This window comes from Podarcis vaucheri (genome assembly GCF_965113315.1).
Source record: "Podarcis vaucheri genome assembly, chromosome: 3".
Lineage (NCBI taxonomy): Eukaryota > Metazoa > Chordata > Lepidosauria > Squamata > Lacertidae > Podarcis > Podarcis vaucheri.
Window position 1 is genome coordinate 14,650,277 of NC_138761.1, and position 22,392 is coordinate 14,672,668.

The window sequence follows — 22,392 nt, forward strand, 5'->3', positions numbered from 1 at the left end:
ATTAGGACTTCTGCCCGTATAGCCATGTACGTGGGATATTTACATGGTATGGTAGGGACTTGGGAGGCGCTGTGGTCTGCTGATCGGAAGGTTGGCGGTTCGAATCCCTGTGATAGGGTGAACTCTGTCCCAGTTCCGGCCAACCTAGGAGTTAAAAGCATATCAGTGCAAGTAGACAAATAGGGACCACTGTTGCAGGAAGGTAAACAGCGTTTCCGTCTACTCTAACACTCAACACAGTCCTCTATGTGCCAGTAGCAGTTTAGTCCTGCTGGCCACATGACCCAGAAAACTGTCTGTGAGCAAACGCTGGCTCCCTCGGCCTGAAAGTGAGATGAGCGCCGCAACCCCATAATCACCTTTGACTGGACTTAGCCATCCAGGGGTCCTTTACCTTTACCTTTCATGGTATATTTTCATCTTCCAAAGCAACTACTCTCTTCTGAACTTAAAAATGGAAAGTGTGATGCTGGTGGTCAACAAAAGAGGTTCAAAGACTCTCTCAAGTCAAATCTTTAAAAATGTAGTATAAACACCAACAACTGGGAAACACTGTCCTGCGAGCGCTCCAATCGGAGAACAGCCTTTACCAAAGGCGTAATGGGCTTTGAAGACGCTCGAACTCAGGACAAAAGGGAAAAAAGTGCTAAGAGGAAGGCACACTTGGCAAACCCTCACCGTGATCAACTCCCACCTGGAAACCTATGTCCCCACTGTGGAAGGACATGTGGATCCAGAATTGGCCTCCAGAGTTACTCACGGACTCACTGTTAAAATTGTGTTTATGGAAGACAATCTTGCTCAGCTATGAGTGATTGCCATAGAAGAAGGTGATATTTTTATGAATCTTGACCCTCTCTCCTCCCAAGTAAATGCCTAAAGAGGAACCACATGGGCAGGAACTGTCGGAAAATCAAGTGATGGGCATGCATTGAACCAGCTCCTCATTTTCTTTCTAAGTCCTAATGACTCTGAGATGATACCTTTCGTTAAAAAAATATCAGTTCAGTTCATTATGTACATGTTAAGATTTGCAGCTCACTCCAGCCTTAATGTTCAAAACGGGTAATATATCACACATGCTCCTTATCTGATTCCTCTTCAGAGATCCCTGGTAACTTATGCCACAATTACTCATGTGTTTTACTGATGAGAAAAGGCTGGTAAAGAGTAGCTGTAAGTAGGGTGGGTTTTTTAAAAAACAAAATTTGGGGGGAATTCTTTGAAACTTTCATGAGGAGAGCACTATTGTAGTGACAGGGGCAGCTTTTCCCTTTTACTTATGTCTTACTGTCACCAAGCACGCTTGCGCAGGGGCAGGGTGTGTTTGAAGCCCAACATTTCCCCCAGATTACCCTGACTGTAATATTGTTCCCAGGCATTATGCGGCATGGCCGGCCCTACCATTAGGCAAAGGGAAACAACTGCCTCAGGTTGCAGAAGCTCCTAGCTACTGGAAGACAGATCTGTGTATCCCCGTGGCCTCTCCTGGCCCCTCATAAACTAATGTCAGATACAGTGGAGCATGCTATTCCATTGCCAGTGTTGATGTAATATCCAACTACAAGTCAGTGTCAGAACATGGAATGGGAAGGAGCTCCATTTGTCCTTTGCCTTGGGCAGCAATCTGTCTCAAACTGTTTCCTTTCAGGGGCATGCAACAGTGGTGCTAAAAATACATTTTAAGGGATATTGACCCCACTGCCGCCATAATGGCAAGCCTCCCATGAACCCTCTGCACCTTTTTTCTCCTTCCCCTCAAATTGCCCCTGGTTTCACAGGCCCCAAATTTCACGTGCGCGCACACAAATCTCCATAGGACGGCAATGGGACAGAGTCTGAGATACTCATACAACAGAAAAAAGTAAATCACATTATTCCTGAGCAGAGGAAGCCTGCCAGTTTATTTTGAGAGCCAAGCGTTTTTTATATGTGAACCACCCTGAGACCTCTGGGTATAGGGCATGGGTAGGCAAACTAAGGCCCGGGGGCCAAATCCAGCCCAATCACCTTCTCAATCCGGCCTGCGGACGGTCCAGGAATCAGCATGTTTTTACATGAGTAGAATGTGTCCTTTTATTTAAAATGCACCTCTGGGTTATTTGCAGGTCCTGCCTGGTGTTTTTACATGAGTAGAATGTGTGCTTTTATTTAAAATGCATCTCTGTAGGGCATAGGAATTTGTTCATTATTTTTTTCAAAATATAGTCCTGCCTCCCACAAGGTCTGAGGGACAATGGACCAGCCCCCTGCTGAAAAAGTTTGCTGACCCCTGGTATAGGGCATTTTATAAATTTAATTAATGATGATGATGATGATGATGATGTGTGACCCATTTGTATAATGAACACATTGAGGGAGCGGGCTGTACACCCTCTGGAAGGTTTCACAATGTATGCACAATGCTACCTGTTAATTATATATGCAACTTAACACACAGAGGACTGTTCTCTACCCTGTTTCCCCGAAAATAAGGCAGCGTCTTATATTACTTTTTGCTCCCAAAGATGTGCTAGGTCTTATTTTCAGGGGATGTCTTATTTTTCCATGAAGAATATGGTACACATATTCCGGGGAGGCCTTATGTTCAGGGCAGCCTTATTATTGGGGAGATCTTATTTTCAGGGGATGCCTTATACTACAGTGAGAGGCAAAACTGGAAATAGGTCTTATTTTCGGGGGATGTCTTACTTTCAGGAAAACAGGGTATGTGTTCTGGAACCCTGAGAAATTAGAGTTCCAGAATACACAGAGAAACATCCTCTGCAGTGGAATAATGAGTGCATAGACAAGATGAAGAGAGTCTGCCATTGTAATGGTGGCTTCCTAAGTGTGTGGATAAGGTATGAAAAGGCCTGGGGCAGGGTTTTGCAACTTCTCTAAGTCGAAAGCCATATTCCCTTCTGGATGTGAGGCAGCACCAGTGAGGGGCGTGCCTGGAGGATAAAGGGTGTGGCCAAGGAAGAGTTTTGGTGGGTTGATAGAGATGAGGGTTACCCATTGCTACAATTTGCTAAGAAGCAAGACAATTCTCTGCAGCCTTCATTAACATTCAGATCTGTGCAGACCAATTAGAGGGTTATGATCTAAACATTGATTATTCCCTCCTTTCTTTTTCTCACCAGCAATCCCAAGAATGGATATGTATCACCGGATGAACTCCACCTAATGATATGATTTGTCATATAATGATCTGTGATTGATGTTATAGGGATTTCCTGCCCAGAACCTCGAATAAATAAATCTGACATTAGGCTCTTAGCGTAAGTCATGGATTTGCTTTCTTGTTCATTTATTTTAAGAAATATTGAGTTGATATATACCGTATTTTGCACCCCATAGGACGCTCCGGCCCATAGGACACACCTAGTTTTTTTGGGAGGAAGTAAAGAAAAAAAAAATTATTTCCCCCCCCCCCAGGTGCGGGGCTGGAAGAACCAGGTCTGGGAACAGTGGGAAGGCACGCTTTGCCTCCCCGCTGTCCCCCGAGCTTGTGGGGCTGGCGATGGGGAGAAGTGCGCTGATCCCGGGACAGCAGGCAGCTCTGTGCAACCCTCGGAGCCGGTCTCCCGAGGGTTGCACAGAGCTTCCTGAAGCCTGGAGAGCGAGAGGGGTCGGTGCGCACCGATGCCTCTCGCTCTCCAGGCTTCAGCGAAAGCCTGCATTCACCCCATAGGACGCACACACATTTCCCCTTCATTTTTGGAGGGGAAAAAGTGCGTCCTATAGGGCGAAAAATACGGTATATATATATATATAGAGAGAGAAATTAACCAAAATGAATACTCTTAAAGTATGCAGATTTGAAAATTAATTTTGGATATATATAAAAGATGGAGATGGAATACCTCTCAACTGACCTGATTAAATTGGGACACCCCATTTTTTTTGGAGGGGGTGCTCTCGCATGAGAGCATGGTGCCCAAAACATGAGAGATCACAGCACCCAAAAAGGCGCAACGGATCTTGTACCTCCTAAATGTTGTCAGAAGGTTCTTGAGGCAACAAGTGTCAAAATTCATTGAAGATGCATATTCTGAGAGAAAATACCTTTAGAAATCTGCACTTTTTAGAGAAGATACGATACAGTGATACCTTAGTTCTCAAACTTAATCCGTTCCAGAAGTCTGTTCCAAAACCTAAGCGTTCCAAAACCAAGGCACACTTTCCCATAGAAAGCAATGCAAAATGGATTCATCCATTCCAGACTTTTAAAAACAACCCCTAAAACAGCAATATAACATGAATTTTACTGTCTAACGATACCATTGATCCATAAAATGAAAGCAATAAACCATGTACTACAATCACACAATCAATCAATTAGCAGCTGAACTGGGTTCCACACCATCACAAAAACAAAACAAAAAGAGCCACAAAAACAAAAACGCAAAATAAATAGCAAAACCCGGCAGACCTCAGAATAACACTCAAAACAGAAGCGTGGCACTCAAAACGGAGCACGTTCAGCTTCCAAAAAAAGTTCGCAAACTGGAACACTTACTTCTGAGTTTGCAGTGTTTGAGTTCCAAGTTGTTTGAGAACCAAAGTACCACTGTATATAAAAAAATGCACATTTTAAGATGCATATAAATGTGAACTGTCACACACATAACAGTCACAGCAGACTAATGTGGAACTGATACAGAACAGACATTATGGGTAATTGCTCAAAAACATGACACATACTGTATATAGATTGACTCACCCACCCCTGCTCTAAGCACTGCTATTGGGCCACCAAACCACAGTTTCTATTTTCTGTCAGCCAATGTCATCACAGGAATTGAACTTTTACAGAGAACCACCCTCTCCCTAGTCTCCTGCCTAATGGTCGATCTAGCTAGTTTCCTAAAGGCGTTTTCACAAGGTGTTCAATGGTTTTGCAACAGCCTTGGAGGTCAATGAGTAGCTCTCCGCGCAAACGTCTGCTTGTTTATCAGGTGATACATTTTGTTGGTTATTGATTTGACTCAGCTGCTTTTTATCACCCGGCAGAAATGCTGCACTGACATCAATAAGAAAAGAAGATGGGGGGGGGGGATGGGATGAAAAAAATAAACACACATTATTGACTTCTACAGAAACAGGGTTTAGCCTTTGCATTAGCACTGCAGCATTTGATAATTGTGAATGAAGATGTCTCACTTTTGTGTGTCTGGATAACAGGAACGGAATTCTTCTGACCTGATGCCCTGAAACAACCAAAGAGAGCAAAATCCATTGCTTGTGAAAGTGGGTTGCTACAGAACATTAAGACAAAAATTAGGTTTTGCCAAAATGCTGTTACTCCTCCTGTAAAGAGGAATAGACAGAACTGGTCAATGAAAGATAACAGCTCCCATTGTTGTTCCTGTTCCATCAAAGATAATTAGGCAACGTACCAGAAACAATGAGAAGACACCCTGCCCACAACCTGGAAATCTAATGAAATAATAGCTTTACAAACCATCTGTAGGACTATTTGCAGCAAAACAGAAGATCTGCAGCAATAATGGAGTCTCCTCTATTTCCAGTGTGGTGTAGTGGTTAAGAGCAGTAGACACGTAATCTGGTGAACCGGGTTCGCGTCTCCGCTCCTCCACATGCAGCTGCTGGGTGACCTTGGGCTAGTCATATTTCTTTGAAGTCTCTTTTTTATATATATAATAATATTTATTTGTTTTCCAACAAATTAAACACAACACTACAAAAAACCAAAAGAGAAAAAGCATACAACAATACAATGCAATACAAAAAAAACCCACTAACATACATCTAACAAAACAAAACAAAAACCATTTAAAACACAATCCAATTTCAATATCTTATCTTTCTTTCACTAATTTCCACGACCTCCTCACACCTCCCTTTTTGTATTCCACTTCTATTAATTGTTTCAGCAATTCCTTTCCATCTTCCTCTGTTTTCTATCCTATAATTATCTTAACACATTCTAACCTTATTTTTCCCTTTAATGCTCTATTAATCTATCTATACTTAATTCCTTATAACATTTCTACTAAAGCCATATAACTTCATTCCAACATTTTTCTAACATTCATTAATTTTACAGTATTTCTGTAAATAGTCTTTAAACTTTTTCCAGTCTTCTTCCACCGACTCTTCTCCCTGGTCTCGGATTCTGCCAGTCATTTCCGCCAATTCCATGTAGTCCATCAACTTCATCTGCCATTCTTCCCTGGTGGGTAAATCTTGTGTCTTCCAATATTTTGCAATGAGTATTCTTGCTGCTGTTGTTGCATACATAAAAAAAGTTCTGTCCTTCTTTAACACCAATTGGCCGACCATGCCCAGGAGAAAGGCCTCCGGTTTATTAAGGAAGGTATATTTAAATACCTCTTTCATTTCATTATAAATCATCTTCCAGAATGCCTTAATCCTTGGGCACGTCCACCAAAGGTGAAAAAATGTACATACTTCTTTGAAGTCTCTCAGCCCTACTCACCTCACAGAGTGTTTGTTGTAGGGGAGGAAGGGAAAGGAGAATGTTAGCTGCTTTGAGACTCCTTCGGGTAGTGATAAAGCGGGATATCAAATCCAAATTCCTCCTCCTCCTCTTCTTCTTCTTCCTGCTTCCTTTGCTCTCAGTCCTCTGAACCAGTTTGAGTTAAGCTGAGGTGAGTAGTATAATAAGGCACCCCTCCATTGGCACCTGTTCAACTCAGCACATGTTGCAACTCAGTGCTTCAACAGCCATCAAGGAGGCCTTTTTGCCAGAGTCTGTGATGAGCACCCCTGTGGTTGGAAAGAATCAACCAAATACCAAGGTATGCCTCTGCTCAAATGAAAGCAGGGAGCACTTGGGCAGCTCAAAAAGGGGAACTGAAGAAAGACACGGAGGAGAAGGCTAATAATAATAATTTATATGCCACCCATCTGACTAGGTTACCCCAGGCACTCTGGGCGACTCCCAACAAAATATAGTAAAAATACAGTACAACATCATGCACTAAAAACTTCCCTTCAGATGTCTTTTAAAAGTCAGATACAGTGGTACCTTGGGTTAAGAACTTAATATGTTCTGGAGGTCTGTTCTTAACCTGAAACTGTTCTTAACCTGAAGAACCACTTTAGCTAATGGGGCCTCTTGCTGCCGCCGGAGCACGATTTCTGTTCTCATCCTGAAGCAAAGTTCTTAACCCGAGGTAATATTTCTGGGTTAGCAGAGTCTGTAACCTGAAGCGTATGTAACCTGAGGTACCACTGTAGTTGTTTATTCCACTGACATCTGATGGGAGGGCAATCTACAGGGCAGGCGCCACTACCGAGAAGGCCCTCTGCCTGGTTCCCTGTAACTTCACTTCTCACAGTGAGGGAACCACCAGAAGGCCCTCAGAGCTGGACCTCAGTGTCTGGGCAGAATGATGGGGGTGGAGATGCTCCTTCAGGCATACAGGGCCAGAGCTGTTTAGGGCTTTAAAGGTCAGCTGGGAGCCACTGTAGTTCTTTTACAACTGGTGATCTATGGTCCCAGTGGCTGCTTCCAGTCACCAGTCTAGCTGCCACATTCTGGATTAGTAGTTTCCGAGTCACCTGAAAAGGTAACCCCACATAGAGAGCATTGCTGTAGTCCAAGTGGGAGATAACTAGAGCATGCACCACCCTGGTGAGACAGTCCGCGGGCAGGTAGGGTCTTAGCCTGTGTACCAGGTGGAGCTGGTAGACAGCTGCCCTGGACACAGAATTAACCTGCGCCTCCATGGACAGCTGTGAATCCAAAATGACTCCCAGGCTGCGCACCTGGTCCTTCAGGGGCACAGTTACCCCATTCAGGGTCAGGGAATCTTCCCCACCCGCCCGCCCCCTGTCCCCCGAAAACAGCACTTCTGTATTGTCAGGATTCAACCTCAATCTGTTAGCCGCCATCCATCCTCCAACCGCCTCCAGGCACTCCACACAGCACCTTCACCGCCTTCGCTGGTTCTGATTTAAAGGAGAGGTAGAGCTGGGTATCATCTGCATACTGATGAACACCCAGCCCAAACCCCCTGATGATCTCTCCCAGCGGCTTCATATAGATATTAAAAAGCATGGGGGAGAGGACAGAACCCTGAGGCACCCCACAAGTGAGAGCCCAGGGGTCTGAACACTCATCCCCCAACACCACTTTCTGGACACGGCCCAGGAGGAAGGAGCAGAACCACCGTATAACAGTGCCCCCAGCTCCCAGCCCCTCTAGACGGTCCAGAAGGATGTTATGGTCGATGGTGTCAAAGGCCACTGAGAGATCCAGCAGAACTAGGAAACAGCTCTCACCTTTGTCCCTAGCCCGCCAGAACTGACCTGGTAGCCATATGCCATGGCCAGGATCTGAGGCAGCAGGCTTCTGAAGCCCAGTCCCATAAGCATCTGGTTGGCCACTGCAGAAAACAGAATGCTGGACTGCAGATGGGCCTTTGGTCTGATCCAGCAGGGATTTCTCTGTGTTCTTATGACAGCAAACAGATCAGATCGGAAAAGAGCAAGGCTGCATTTTCACACGGGTTGTCTGCGTGATTTGATCTAGCGTAGGATCTCATGTGGTGAGCTACATTCAGGATGAGGGAGGAGTAGGGGGGAAATCAAAACATAAATAAACTAAAGCCCTTGCTTTTAATCAAAGCAGCTGGAAGAATCACTGTAGGTTTCAATCCACCACCTCATCGTGGTTAAAAGCTCCCCACCTTTTTTTCCCCCCCTTTTACCCTCCGCTCCCAATTGTACAGTGTTTCAATTTCTCACCAATCTGCTTTTCAAAAACCTTTGACACAAAAGTTCAATTTAGATTCCATGCACAGAAAACAAGCTGTTGCAAGAAATCTCCCTAGGTGGGCAAAGCTGAATAAGGACTTTCTTGCCTTCCTCTGATGCCCCCCCCCCAATACACCCACAGACCTTGCACTTCTAAGGGTTTTTTTTCCCCTCTACATCTGAATGCCAGGCATTCTCGAAAGATTCTTTCTTACAACTGCATCCCAGTGAGTTCCACAGGACCTGCATAAAACTATATTCACTTAGGCTGCAGCCTAAAGATTTTATTTTATTCTCACTGTAAAAGTCTGAGCTTTATTTTTAACAACAACAACAACAACAAGGCACATTAACTAGAATCTTGGGAAAGATGGAGGGCACAAGGAGAAGGAGACGACAGAGAATGAGATGGTTGGATGGTGTTCTTGAAACTACTAGCATGAGTTTGATCAAACTGCGGGAGGCAGTGGAGGACAGAAGTGCCTGGCGTGCTCTGGTCCATGGGGTCACGAAGAGTCGGACACGACTAAACGACTAAACAACAACAACAAGGAGTTGAATGGTTTTCCCAGTAGTGATGTATGGAAGTGAGAGCTGGACCATAAAGAAGGCTAATCGCCGAAGAATTGATGCTTTTAAATTATGGTGTTGGAGGAGACTCTTGAGAGTCCCATGGACTGCAAGAAGATCAAACCTCTCCATTCTTCAGGAAATCAGCCCTGAGTGCTCACTGGAAGCACAGATCCTGAAGCTGAGGCTCCAATACTTTGGCCACCTCATGAGAAGAGAAGACTCCCTGGAAAAGACCCTGATGTTGGGAAAGATGGAGGGCACAAGGAGAAGGGAACGACAGACGACGAGATGGTTGGACAGTGTTCTCGAAGCTACCAGCATGAGTTTGAGCAAACTGCGGGAGGCAGTGGAAGACAGGAGTGCCTGGCGTGCTCTGGTCCATGGGGTCACGAAGAGTCGGATACGACTAAATGACTAAACAACAACAACAAGGAGTTGAATTACCAGTTGCACTCGGAAGTATAGAACTGCAATCTTCAGTCACCCAGTCTAAATCAGGTGTGGAGAACATTTTTGACCCAGGAGCTCAATGTTCACGTGTCATCAGATGCAACCTGCCAACTTTTTCATTGAAACTGCTGCTAAAATGGAGTGTTCCCCCTGCAAAGTGCTTCATTCTTTCAGAGCAAAGCATGCTTCCACTTTCCATCAGATGATAACTGATAGTAATGTGCTCTAAGACAGCAAAAAAACCTTCGGAACTCAAGCTCCCAGTTGTTACTCTGTAACCCTGTGGGAACCTGCCTCACACCTGATATAACAGATGGCATCAAGTGTAGGGCAGGTGAGCATGGTTTGTGAGGAACGGCCTTGCAAGCCAAACTGGAACTCCCAATGGGTCAAATTTGGCCCACAGGCCAAAGGTTCCTCATCCTGGTAAGGAATGGGTCCTGATAATATGGCGCCTTTTGCAAGGTGAAAATTTGGTTTACTCAACCGCCCCATGCTGTCCTTGCTCTGTCTTCCCAAAGAAGACACAAAAGTGTGTATTTTGGGGTGCCAGACAAGTTCTTAGACCTTAAAAACAGCTTTTTCAGGGTGAGATCTCAGCCCAAAATCACGTGAGAGCAAAGCACCCAAAATGGCTGCCTTGGTCTTCCTGGATATCCCATTTTTTCCCAGGTCAGCTGATAGGTATGGCTGTTTGGACTTGACTCATCCAAGGCCTTCAACATATGCCCAGTTTGGCTTGGCCCTCAATGCACGGTGCTACGAAATGGAAGAGAAGTAGAAAACGCCTTGGTATTTGTCACACTGCTTTCATGGAAACTAAATCAGTATCAGCCCAAGTGGCCTGGCTTAACTCGCCAGGAGAGCACCCATCAGCTGGTCTGCATCAACATTTCCCTTTGTGTTGGCAGATGCAGGCTGAAACACTGTGTGAATCTTCTGCATTTCCAAAGAGTTACAGTCCTGGAGGGACTTTTAATTGTGCCATTATTCACTTTGAGTATGCTCTCAGTTGTAGCTTTTTATCCCTGGTATCATACATTGTTTAGTGAGTCAGAGGAACACTGTTTTGATGCTCGGAGATTGTTTGCTTGCTTGCTTCCATTCAGCTCACCAGCCACATTCCATAACCATAGGTAATTAGAACAGCGAAGGATAACCCACTGTTACACACACATGGATCCCTTTAAGCGTAGTAGTGCTATCCTAACTGATCTAGTTGAGATTCCTGCATTGCACAGGGGTTTAACTAGATTACCTGCAGGGTACCTCCCAATTCTACAGTTCTATGATTCTATAACCATGTCTACTTAAAATATACTTGGAGTCAAGAGTGGATTTCATGCTCATTATTCAGCTCATAGTGGTGAGGAGGAATGGAAGTTCCCCCAGAATGTCTGCTTTATATACATTATTTACACAATGGGCCCCATGTGATTGGCTAATTCTGGGATTCACCTGTAGGCCAATCAGGTTGCAGATTCATTTCCACCTGGAGCTGGATTGGGTGGCTCCTGTGGACCAATCAGACTGCTGCATTCTGAATATTGTTCTAGGACCAATCAGACTGCTGCATTATGAATTCTATTGTTCTAGGATCAATCAGACTGCTGCCTTTTGGATCCTATTCAACTCAGTACATAACACTACTCAAAACCAGGGATGGAGGAGGAATTCAATTCAGCTTGCAGTTAAAGGCAAACCTCTCCAATCCTCTCTGGATTTCTCTGGGAGGAAAACCTTTCATTGCCTACAGAAAGCCACCCAATCTTAAACAGCTCCTCACACACAATAATACAACAACCAGACTTAACATGGACACTGGCACAAGAGCCTGCAATAAAACTAGATGCCAACTTTGCTGCCACATACGCCCGGAAAACATCATTATTGCTCCCCACAACATCAAACATACCATCTTTGGCCTATTTAATTGTTCATCTTCCAACATTATATATGCTATCAAATGCCAACAGTGCCCTTCAGCTCTCTATACTGGACAAACAGGACAAACTTTACACCACCAAAGGATAAATGGGCATAAATCTGACATCAGGAATCATAAAAAGAGAAACCAATAGGAGAACACTTCAATCTCCCAGGACATTCTATACAAGATCTTAAAGTACTTGAGGTTCCTCAGCCTCATAGCCCTGGGGCTTCTCCAACACCCACAATTTTTAATTTATTGTTTGCTGATTATTTGTACTTATAGCATCCTCCTAGTCCTTCTGCGCAGATTTGGGGAGGGGGTGGGAAGTGTGGGCAGAAGAGCAGGGAGTCCGGTTATGCCAGTGGAAACTGCTGCACCTTCTCCTGCTAGCACAACGATTTAATTGAACACGACCCCAAGTGTGTAGAATTGTGGAACAATAGAATTTTAGAGCTGCATTGAACATAAGATTTAGTTTGGATTCCATTCGGGGTTTCAGAAAACAACTCACCTTGGTCCCGGGTGCTATATATGCTGCCCAATTTAATTTGGCATCCATCTTGAGCCCACTTCATTTCTCTTTCCTGCCCTGCTCCCATTCACTATTGGGAAATATAAAAATGGCTATAACATTTCCCCCCTTTTGACAGAAGTAGGTGAAATTCGCAGGCATATTATCCCCTATAGAATAGATAAAGGCTGCCGAGGTGCAGGAAAATAGATACAGTGTCTCCTGGGCTCGACACCTTTAAAGTTTGTGTCCCCCCCCCCCTCACGTTTGTGACTATATAATATATAGTGGTCTATGCTCAGCTAAACTTTCTGCAGTACATTTCTTTGCCTGATTGCTCCCCATCTCAAACAAACATCATTGACAACAAAATATTGCTCTAGAAAGGAAAAGTGCTATGGAAAGTGTGGAAGAAAGGAGGTGAACTATGTCAGAGCAGAGCTCTTTTTTAAAAAGAAAGAAGAAATATCAGTAGTGCAACAACTTTCACTAGATAATACATGGTTAGATTACACCAAGAACAGAACTGTAGGTTCCAAATAGTGTTGTTTTGGTGTTATAGTCATTATTTTTAAAATTAAAGTTATATCTCCTTTTTAATTTTGTTAAAGTTGTGTCCATTTTGTTACTTTGATTTGTCATATTCACTTCAGTGCTTACACACATGAATTTTACTTATTTTCCTCTCTCTGTGTGGTTTTTTTCCCTGGGTTTTAAAGCATATTTTTAAAATTGTTGCTACCTGCAGCTTTGGTGGCTGGAGAACTAATTCCTGTATCCACTCCCGGAAGCTGCCACTTTATTTTCCCAGAATGTTCCAGAGGTTCCGATGTTCTAGGCATTAAAAAGTGGCAGCTACCACAAAAAAGTGTGGGCCCCGTGGGTGCAACCATTAGTTGTAGTTGTAGTAGTAGAAGAAAAAGGTATATTCACACCCCAGCTTTTTTCCAGGCCGGGACTCAAGGTGGATTATAAAAAAAAAAGAAATACACTGGCAAAATACAGAAAACTAAAAACATATAAAAGATAACAGTTACAAAGTGATTAAACTATAATATAATTAATGCAACATGAAAACAAATATAGCATTAAAAGCTATTTAAAAAGCACCATTGTTTGCCTCTGGATTACCCTGGAATGGCACAACAATTGGGACATTTTGAGAAAACAAAATGGCGGACACCAGGAGCAGCTGCCAGTCATCTCACTTGCATCTGATGGAGAATGTAAGTGCCTAAATCAACAATGAAATTAAGAGGAAGAGATGGCAATGAATTTAAGGAAGATTGGAAAGACTATTGCATATATACAGAAGCAATGTACAGTGGTGCCTCGCAAGACAAAAAGAATCCGTTCTGTGATTCTCTTCGTCTAGCGGTTTTTTCGTCTTGCGAAGCAAGCCCATTGAAGGATTAGCGCTATTAGTGCTATTAGCGGCTTTTAGCAGCTTATCTGCTGATCGGCTCTGCTGATAAACGGCTTAGCGGCTTAGAAAAGGGGGGGGAGGAAAAAAAACCCAGCAGGCATAAAATGATAAATAATGAAACCAGGGAAGGGACTGGGGGAAGTAAATTTTTTCTATATTCGGTTATGAATTTGTATTTTTTAAAATAAAAAAATTCCTTCCAGTAGCACCTTAAAGACCAAGTAAGTTAGTTCTTGGTATGAGCTTTCGTGTGCATGCACACTTCTTCAGATACACATTTTTTTAAAAAAAATGTTATTTGTGGAAAACTAATAAAATATTATATGTATAAAAAGAAAATCATAGAATCATAGAGTTGGAATAGACCACAAGGGCCAACCCCCTGCCAAGCAGGAAAATGTAAGTGCCTCACCCCTGAATGATATGAATACAGAATGAATGGGTACAAATGTAAGTAAAACTTACCCATTCATGTCTGTGAGTTCCTCAATGCAATCAGTTCAGAGCTGAATGGACCACAATTTGATTTCATTTTTCTTTCCTTCCACAACAAATGTGTACCCTTGTTGGAAAGTATTTGGGACTATGTGAAAATATAAAGCCCTAAGGAATGGAGGGTGGAGATATACAAACATCTCTGGGGGCACGCACACCCCAACTGCTCCTGCTTCAACATCTGTCAGATAAGAGAGGATTGCAGATTGGGCATGGCGATTATAAGTCAGTTGAGAACTCTAGGTGGGGGAAAGACCTGCCATGGGATGTTTGGAGGAGCTTGTCAGGAAGTCAAACAAGATCTTTATTGTCTCTCTCAAACACAAACGGAACAGTAACAGGAAATTCGTGATTCCTCTGAAAAGTAACAGAGTCATCTACTGACTAAATTGCATAATGACACTACCCACTTGGGAACTACCTAAATATATATATATTTACTGTTTCTGTTTTTATTGTCAAAGCTATTGAACATTTAATGATTTCAGGCCCATCAGTGTCAGTGGAAACAGACACATAGGTTGAGAAAGTTGAGGATTTTCCTGTTTTGCTGCAATGAATGTTACCCATCTTTCGTTCCAGCTCCTCCTCTTCCTATCAATTCTGTCTTTAAAACACACACACAACTTTTTCCTCATTCAAACCTTTATTCCAATCCTGGGCATAATGTTTTGATAAGTCAGTGAAGGGAGAAGATTGCATTTACTTTGCTCATCATAAAATCTTTTTGTTGATTTGATCATTTTCTCCCTCTCAGCATTTACGCTCAGGTGTCATTCTTTATGATGCTCCAGGATTGTTGATAGTGTTATTAGGAGACATCCCACCCCCTGCTAGATGCTTGACAAGACAGCTCTGTAGCATCTTCATGACACACAAAAGTAAGCTAGTATTTTTCTTATTGAAAAAAATGAGAACTGGAACAACTTTAAAGCTATCTGAAGCTACAGAAAAGAATATGGCTGCATTTTCCCCATAATCTCAGTAGTCTGAGCTCTGTGCAGCTAGATAAGCAGTTGTACTTCTTCCTGTGGTTTCTCTGTTTCAAAGTCCCCATCTCCACTATTCATTTAAAGCAATGCCATTCAACTTCAAACAGTCATTGCTTCCCGCAAAGAATCCTGGGAACTGTAGTTTGTGGAGCGTGCTAGAAGTTGATATAAGAGCCCTGTTCCTCACACTAAGCTGCAATGATCAAGAGTTTATTGGGAAGATGGATGTACTGCTAAACTACGGTACTCTGAGAACTGTAGATCTAAATAAAAAAATTCCTTCCAGTAGCACCTTAAAGACCAACTAAGTTAGTTCTTGGTATGAGCTTTCGTGTGCATGCACACTTCTTCAGATACACTGAAACAGAAGTTGCCAGATCCTTCTATATAGAATCCACTATATAGAAGGATCCACTATATAGAAGGATCTGGCAACTTCTGTTTCAGTGTATCTGAAGAAGTGTGCATGCACACGAAAGCTCATACCAAGAACTAACTTAGTTGGTCCTTAAGGTGCTACTGGAAGGAATTTTTTTATTTTGACTATGGCAGACCAACACGGCTACCTACCTGTAACTGTAGATCTGTAAGAGGAACGGGGGTCATGTAATAACTCTCAGCACCCTTAAAGAATTAGGGAAGATTACAGTGGTACCTTGGGTTACATATGCTTCTTGCAGGCCAATCAGGTCACTGATTCACTTCCACCTGGAGCTGGATTGGGTGGCCCCTGCAGACCAATCAGACTGCTGCATTCTGGATCCTATTGTTCTAGGATTCAGCTCAGTACATAACAGTGATAAAGAGAGAGAAAGAGAGAGAAAAGGAAGGGGAATACACATAATGAAAATGAAAGTAAATATGGAAACGAATATGTTGTTCATGAATAAGTAACGAAATGAATGTGGTTGTAACAAACAAATTATGAAACAAACAGTAATGAAAACAATAAGGAAACAATAAGGAAGTCTTTAATAACAAAAGCAAATGGGATAGCGAAACTATTGTTTTTCTTGCAGACCATGTAACCCTCACATTCCCTCCTACCGGCCAAGTCCTGTGTACTGTAGCCTGGGCAGCAGCGGCTGCTGAAGTAGAGACTGTTACTCAACTCAACTAGCACAGCTTCCTTTTTGAAAATATAAAACTTAAGCATGTTTAATAGGATGCTTAATTTCCCAGAGGGTCTGGTTGTATTTATTGTAGCATAGCTGAAAGCCAAAACATATTCTGCAATGTTTACCACCAGCATAGCAGTTATTAGGATAGGTAGAAAAGCAGCTATACTAGTGTGGTTTTTTTATGTTCATCTTTACCTATCTGGGTCACAAATCCTGCCCACTCAGAGTTTTAACTTCTAGAAGGCTGGAATCTGGACATGTCCCTCCTGCGACAACAAAGTTTAATGTTTGAAATCATTTTAAAATGGTTATTTAAAACACATTCTCCCAAATCACTTCTGGGAGAGTGGTCTATCCTGGACAGAAAGCAGGGGGGGGAATCAGACAACAGTCTAGACTACTGCAAAGATGGAGATGGCTTGGGAACATTTTAGGATTTGGGCCTCTGCCATTGGCCCTTAAACTCTGATTTATGATTCACAGCTTGGAAATTTAGACAGCCAATCCCATTGGGAGTGGGAGTGGCCCAGGCCTCCAGAAATGTATATAAGCAGTTGCTTTGCCCCTGTTGTCCAGTTCTGTAGTTCAATAAAGGTTCTTGCTGTTATCATTGTGTCTTGCCTCATGGGAACCCACCTACACTTCACTGCACATAGTCTGCTACTGAATAACACACAATACACAACTGCGTATACAGTGGTACCTCTGGTTACGCACTTAATTCATTCCGGAGGTCCATTCTTAACCTGAAACTGTTCTTAACCTGAAACACCACTTTAGCTAATGGGGCCTCCCACTGCTGCTGCACCGCCAGAGCACGATTTCTGTTCTCATCCTGAAGCAAAGTTCTTAACCCCAGGTACTATTTCTGGGTTAGCGGAGTCTTTAACCTGAAGCGTATGTAACCTGAAGCGTATGTAAGCCGAGGTACCACTGTATATGCAAAAACTATCTGACAGTCAGAGCTGTTCGGCAGTGGAACTATCTCCCTTGGGAGGTTGTGGACTCTCCTTCCTTGGAGGTTTTTAAGCAGAGGTTGGGTGGCCATCTGTCATGGATGCTTTAGTTGAGATTCATGTATTACAGGGGGTTGGACTAGATGACCCCCGGGTTCCCTTCCACCTCTATGATTCTATGACTTAGGTGGGCCACTGGTCCACTGATCCAGAGGAGCTCTTCTCATGTTCTTATTAGAGATGCATCGGGTCACCTTGGCTTAGGAGCGAGCTTGGTTTTTGCCCCTCAATGGCCCACCACACACTTTGCGGGCCACAAGTCTCAAATGCCGCATTTACGGTTAAAACTGTGCAGGATTCTCCTGCGGAAACATGGCCCTTTCCGCCTTTATTCCTCTGCAGCTTTAGTCAAATCCTTGCCAAATCCTTTCTCACTTTAACAATATGCCAGTATCAAAGTAGACCCTGCTCCTCTTTGCAAAAACAAGTATCCTTCTACTAACGACAGAGCTGTGCTTGTTTTAAAACACCCTCGGACTGATAAAAAGCTGTTTAATCGGTTCGGGGTTAAACAGGGTTCAGGCTCAATAAGTACAGGAGGCGAGAGAAACTAAAAACTCTGCTTAACGAGCAAACACACTGTACAATTTCTAGAAAAAGGGGGGGAAAGGCTATCAAAGCCTGTGAGTTTACAATATTTCCATTAAAGCAATTTGCTATTAATTTGAAATATACCCTGGATGCTCAAATGTTGAAAGAACCATACTGCGGAAATGTCCCCCCTCCCCCGTCTCTTCAAATTATTATTATTTCACAAGGATTCATTGTCACTGCATGTCCATGTTAAGATCCGCTCTACATGAGGATACATTTTTAAAAAATAAAAATGCTGGAATCATATTTCCGGAAGGATCCAACATCATGAAGTTTAAATGACTGAACAGATCCTCTTTTCTTAAAACCAGGTACAACCGTATGCCCACATTCAGAGAGGCAGAACTGAAATTGAACACATGAGAACTTATTTCAGCACCATAGCTCAGTTATACAATGACAGAGAACTCCCCATTTATGTGAGAATTACGTTCTGAAGCAACTTACCGTATTTTTCACCCTATAGGACGCACTTTTTCCCCTCCAAAAATGAAGGGGAAATGTGTGTGCATCCTACAGGGCGAATGCAGGCTTTCGCTGAAGCCTGGAGAGTGAGAGGGGTCGGTGCGCACCGACCCCTCTCACTCTCCAGGCTTCAGGAAGCTCTCTGCAAACCTTGGGAGCCCGTGGGAGTTCCCGTCGGGCTCCCTAGGCTTGCGGATAGCAGCCTACATCTCGAAGCCCGGGGCGCGCTGCACAGCGCACCCCGGGCTTCAGTTCCCCGACCTGGTTTGGAGGCTTGTGGCGGGGAGAAGCGCGCTTCTCCCTGCCGCCAGCCCCACAAGCTCGGGGGACAGCGGGGAGGCGGAATGCCACCATGCTGCTGTCCCCCGACCTGGTTTGGACGCTGGCGGCGGGGAGAAGTGCGCTACCCATGTCCAAATTGGTCACTGTCACTGCCTCCTGTTGGAGTCAGTTCTATAGGTTGACTTTCTGCAACAGCACAGAACCAAAAAAATATGAACTCTGGCCTATCACTCCACGCAATGGGGTGAGCTCCCGTTGTTCAGTCCCAGTTCCTGCCAACATAGCAGTTCGAAAGCACGTCAAAGTGCAAGTAGATAAATAGGTACCGCTCCGGCGGGAAGGTAAATGACGTTTCCGTGCACTGCTCTGGTTCACCAAAAGTGGCTTAGTCATGCTGGCCACATGGCCCGGAAGCTGTATGCCGGCTCCCTCGGCCAATAAAGCAAGATGAGCACCGCAACCCCAGAGTTGGTCACACCTGGACCTAATGGTCAGGGGTCCCTTTACCTTTACCTTTACATTCAGTTGACTTTGTACATATTTTCAAAAAAATGAATAAAAATATATCAACAAAGCAAATAGCAATTCTGTCCTTCAAGGGAAAAGAAATCTGGAAAAAATGTGAAAAAATAGGGTGGGAGTATTTCAAAAAATACAGTACATATATTACTGAAAATAACATCATGGATCACGGCGGGGGGGGGGGAACTGCTTGCAAAAATGTCTACATCAGAAGTATTCCCTCTTAATTTTTTTTTGTGTGATGAGCTGTTGCTGTTTTTATTTTTTTAAAAAATAGATAGATAAATTACAAATTGATGCAGAAATATTGCAAACTGAAGAACTGGAAAAATGAAAAACAGAGAGAAACCTAAAGGGACAGATTTTTCCACCCCTTTCTGTGAACAGATGCTTGGCTCAACAGTATGCCTCTTTGACTTCTTGATAAAGTTTAAACAGGCTTAAAATGAAATAAAATATATACTTGGAACTCAGGAATTTCTGGTGTGTGTGTGAGAGAGAGTTCAGGATCTGAACTTCATTTCTTTTTTTCTTTCTGATCTCTGAGAACGTTCGGCATTTTCAATGATTCATTAATAGGTAATTCTAAAGACCGCCAATGTTTTATCTCCCTTCCTTGTGTTCTTTTCATCCAGCCATCTCTACTGAATGCCATCTGTTCTTGGTACATCCTGAGAGACTTGAGAATGTCTGTGTCAGATCAGGGCTGAGCAGAAATAAATAAATAAATAAAGCAAATTGCAGCTCAAAAAGCAGAAGATCTAAGGCAGGTGAGAAGAAAAATTAAGCCCATATTCATGCTGAAGGTTCTTCAGTTCCGTTTCTTACCAAATCCATCAAAGAGGGCTCGATTTTAAACTAGCTGCTTCAGGGATACAGTGGTATCTCGGGTTACATGCGCTTCAGGTTACATACGCTTCAGGTTACAGACTCCGCTAACCCAGAAATAGTGTTTCAGGTTAAGAACTTTGCTTCAGGATGAGAACAGAAATCGTGCTCCGGCGGGGCGGCAGCAGCAGGAGGCCCCATTAGCTAAAGTGCTGCTTCAGGTTAAGAACAGTTTCAGGTTAAGAACGGACCTCTGAAGCAAATGAAGTACTTAACCCGAGGTACCACTGTACAGGGAACCAGGCAGAAGGCCTTCTCAGTAGTGGCGCCCATCTTGTGGAATGCCCTCCCATCAGATGTCAAGGAGATGAGTAACTATATAATCTTTAAAAGACATCTGAAGGCATTTCAGCCCTGTATAAGGAAGTTTTTAATGTTTGATGTTTTACTATGTTTTTTATATATGTTGTAAGCTACCCAGAGTGGCTGGGGCAACTCAGTCAGATGGGCGGGGTACAAATATAAATTAATTAATTTTAAAATTCCACAAAATATATACCTGAAATCAATCTCTCTCTCTCTCTCTCTCTCTCTCTCTCTCTCTCTCTCTCTCTCTCTCTCTGTGTGTGTGTGTGTGTGTGTGTGTTAGGATCCACCCTATTCTTCTGATTGTTAATTGTTTCAACTTATTTTAGTATTATATTTTTGTATGGTAATGTGCTTTTCAAATGTGCCTGGCTCCTCGTAGTTAGAAATTACTATGTGCCTGCAACCTTACAGTAAGAAATTCAGATAACCACTACCATCAAATCTGTGCTTCCAGGTGTCATAAGAAAGCTGCAGAGATAGCGCAGGATAGTGCGCACCCCAGAAATGATCTCTTTCAGCTTCTGCCTTCTGGAAGAAGGTACAGGGTTATAAGGACTAGGACTAGCCGCCTGAGAAACAGTTTCTATCCAAATGCAATTTTGGTTTTAAACACAGTGTAAGGTAGTCTCTATGGGAGTATATTGAATTTTTAAAATGGGGTGTCAGAGTTTTTAGGGGGCTAACCAGGTTGGGATAGCAGGCTTGTTGGTTTTGAATGTCTTATGTAGATTTATATTTTATATTTTCAATTTCGTTGTTCTGTATGGGACAATGACAATAAAGATTATCGTATTGTATCATCATCATAATTCTAAATACAGTGGTGCCTCGCAAGACGAAAAGAATCCATTCTGTGATTCTCTTCGTCTTGCGGTTTCTTCATCTTGCGAAGCAAGCCCATTGACGGATTAGCGGATTAGCGCTATTAGCGCTTTTAGCGGCTTTTAGAGGCTTATCTGCTGATCGGATGAGCTGATAAGCGGCTTAGCGGCTTAGAAAAAGGGGGGGAGGGGAAAAAACCAGCAGGAACTCGCAAGACATTGTCGTCTTGCGAAGCAAGTCCATAGGAAATTCGTTTTGCGAAGCACCTCCAAAATGGAAAACTCTTTCGTCTAGCGAATTTTCCGTCTTGCGAGGCATTCGTCTTGCGGGGCACCACTGTACACAGTCGCCCTTTCCACCTTAATGGATCCTTAGGCCTTAAAAGCATACTTTCTTAGGACAAAGATCCAGTGTCCTTGGGATCCTTTTCAAATGTGAATGGAGAAGAAAGTTCCCCTTTGCTACTGAAAAGATACAGGGGAGAACTGGACCCTCGAACATTACACACAACTCCACCTCCTCGCTGGATCAGTTTGACACTTAAAAGGCAGCCCCTGCCATCCCTTTCATCTCTAGGATACTCATTCTAGAGGGTTCAAGCAGGTCAGAGAAGGTCTTTTGCTTTTTGCTCCCCCCCCCAACGTACCATAAGACAACCATCTTTATTCACGCCTGCCTGAAAGTAAAAATGTTCAACTGACATCCCTGGATGTAAGTACAGATATGCCATTAGTAAACTGACAAAACGTAAGCTCCAGGGGGAAGTGATGAATTTGGGTATATCTGCACTACAAAAATGGCATGCAACTTTCATTGCTTCCTGCAGACCTGGGAATTGTAGTCTGATGAGTGCTGGAAAAAGCTTCTCTCTGAGCTCAAGCCTCCTCACAGAAAAAAACAGCGCCAGTCCTTTGGGTGAGAGGAAATAGTTGAAGCCAGCTTAACAAAGGCATCTTATGTGCCCGTAAACAGGAGCAAGTCCCACTGAAATCACGAGGACTTTATTCTGAATAAAGATGCATGGAATCAGCCTACACGTCTCGTGATGCGCATATGCCCCATTTTTAAAAGTGTGTCCTTGTTCTACGGTTGTTCTGCCGTTCCAGTTCTTAATAAAACACACAGGGTAATAACGGGAAAAAAAACCTCTTTGGCTAAGCACACTTGCCATTCATCGCGAAACGAGGCTGTGTAATGTATGCATGAGTGGCGTTCGGCTGGCTGTATGACTGGAATACCTGGCAGCTGTTCTGCAAGCTG

General features: G+C 43.4%; 2 long non-coding RNA genes across 2 annotated transcripts in view; one reads left to right on the forward strand and one right to left on the reverse strand.

Moving 5' to 3' along the window:
- The window catches only part of LOC309529737, a 903,093-nt gene extending 885,794 nt beyond the window's left edge, over positions 1–17,299 (reverse strand). The window contains exon 1 of the long non-coding RNA XR_014218394.1: positions 16,921–17,299. This is a non-coding gene — a long non-coding RNA (uncharacterized lncRNA). The remainder of the gene's footprint in view (positions 1–16,920) is intronic.
- Positions 2,737–3,267, forward strand: LOC309529033. Its single transcript, XR_014218049.1, has 2 exons — positions 2,737–2,843; positions 3,126–3,267. It is a non-coding gene; the product is annotated as an uncharacterized lncRNA (long non-coding RNA).
- Positions 17,300–22,392: the final 5,093 nt, after the last annotated feature.